The sequence below is a fragment of the Trachinotus anak genome, unplaced genomic scaffold (genome assembly GCF_046630095.1).
Source record: "Trachinotus anak isolate AG129_WGS33_773 ecotype Australia unplaced genomic scaffold, CSIRO_AGI_Tana_v1 ptg000001l, whole genome shotgun sequence".
NCBI classification, from domain to species: Eukaryota; Metazoa; Chordata; class Actinopteri; order Carangiformes; family Carangidae; genus Trachinotus; species Trachinotus anak.
In genome coordinates this window covers 8,065,357-8,067,471 of record NW_027273852.1, presented here as the reverse complement: position 1 = coordinate 8,067,471, position 2,115 = coordinate 8,065,357, and positions in this window count along the sequence as shown.

Below are 2,115 nucleotides of genomic sequence, written 5' to 3'. Positions count from 1 at the left end.
CCTGTTGTAAGTCTAGTGTTTATTTACAAGAAGAGCTGCGGTCATTTATGATGAACACTAAACCTGTTCCTGTTTTAATTGAGTATAGCCTATTGGCAACGTCACATTGTTTCATGATGAAATTATGTAAATACATCTTTTGTATAGCTTTCCAGTAAAATGTTGTTTTTAAATAGTTGAACAGTACATTTTAAGATGTCTGTTTCAGAAGCTTGGCTGCAGCTTCAGAGGGCTGAAATCCAAACACTGTCTCGCACTTTGTCTCTCACTCGCAGTTCATGTTTAATAAGGAATCTGGCTTTATCTGATTTGGAAAACATGTATGGATTGATGAATTACCTGTCTTGAGACAGCTTGAAAATAATGTTTTGCTCAATTTATGAAGCTTGTCAAACAAATATACCTCATAACCTCATTCAGTCTGATGAACATTGTATAAACATATGTGTGTGTGTGTGTGTGTGTGTGTGTGTAAGAAAAATAAGTGGTTTATTTGATGCAGATCTTGATCTTTGCCATTGCAAGAGGTCCACTCATTGAATTAAAGAGACAATGAGACCCTTGCAGCCGCCCAGAAACATTTTACCATGGAGTGAATTTATGCAAGATCACACTTTCTTTTAAGATGTCTTTCTAGTGTACATCACAAAAGAATCAAAGATTACACCAAACCTACCCCATTTTTCATAACAATCAGACAGTTACATTCATCTACAATTTAGCAAACATATTCCTGTCATCAATTATAATAACTACACTTCAGATCAGCTTCATAAAGTACTCACAAAGGAAATATTTTCCTCCATTGTATTCCTCTGAGCTAGATGTTATAGTAGTACTGTAGCTCTGTTGAGATGGATGACCAGTATTTAGGGATTGCTGTGCTTTCAACCCAAAGGGTGAGGACCTGGTAAGGACTATATCAACACTGTCACATGGTATTGCTGACAACATGCATGGCCTGGACAGGGTGAGCTATGGGTATCAGGAGGTATGGCATGGGGTGGGTGGATGGGGGCGTCTGTGAGCAGGCCTTGCCATGGCAGATGGGTCCCCACGGTATCCTGCAGGGTGTTGTGCCACCCTACGGGAAGCCACCAGCTCCAGACGAGGAGCAAAATTCACACTCCAGCTGTCTGTGTTTGTGCCACCTGCGCCTACAAGCAATGGAGTTGAAACTCCCTCTCCCACCTGACCAACAACCACTCAACCATTCTGCCCCTGAGGCTCCATGCCCCAACCCCCACCGCTTCACCTGCTCAGGTAGGAAGCATCCTACACCCAAACTATTTCTAATATCTGCAGTTTAGGAAGAGGGAAGGGCTTTATCCTGTATACCGAAGTCCTGAAAAGTAACTATAAAACATACTGATTGTGATTATTTGGGCAGGACCTATTATTGCATTAGATATGTTAATAATGACAGTAGATACAGGGAGTTGGACACTGGGACACAACATTACAATATAATGCAATCAACAGCAATTGATTCAACTACCATACAGATATATAGATATATATGCAATAAAATGTATACTGCAATTAATAATTACTTTCTTTATTTCACATTAATAAATGTAAAGAATATAAGCTAGAACAACTTGATATAAAATAAGAACAAAAGATTAGTTTTGAATAATCCAGAGATGTTATGGATTTAATGTAATTTTGTAAATTATAGCAATAACATTTCTCATAAGAAAACATAATAATAATAATAATATAACAGTATATTATTGTAAAAAACTGTTTCAGTAAATTGGGTGATTGAACTGAATGCATTTAAAATGACTCGAAATATAATCAAATGTCTTCTGCCATTCAAATACAGCAATTTAAGAGTTTCATACATATCACAGCGACGCGTTTGAGATGGGCGTTTCAAAATAAAGCTGGAAGGTGAAACTAGTGTGAAAAGTTGGCCTAAGACTAAATATTTACTCACAGAATCAGAGAAATAAGTCTACAGTGACAGTGGCAGTGGACATGGCTCACAGGGATCACCAAAGAGAGTCTGTCGGAGTTGAGGAGTGCGCTCTGGGCTGAACAGTGCCAGTCCAGACACCTCACCCAGTCTGGCCAACATTGCGCGGACAGCGACCTCTACAGGGTCCT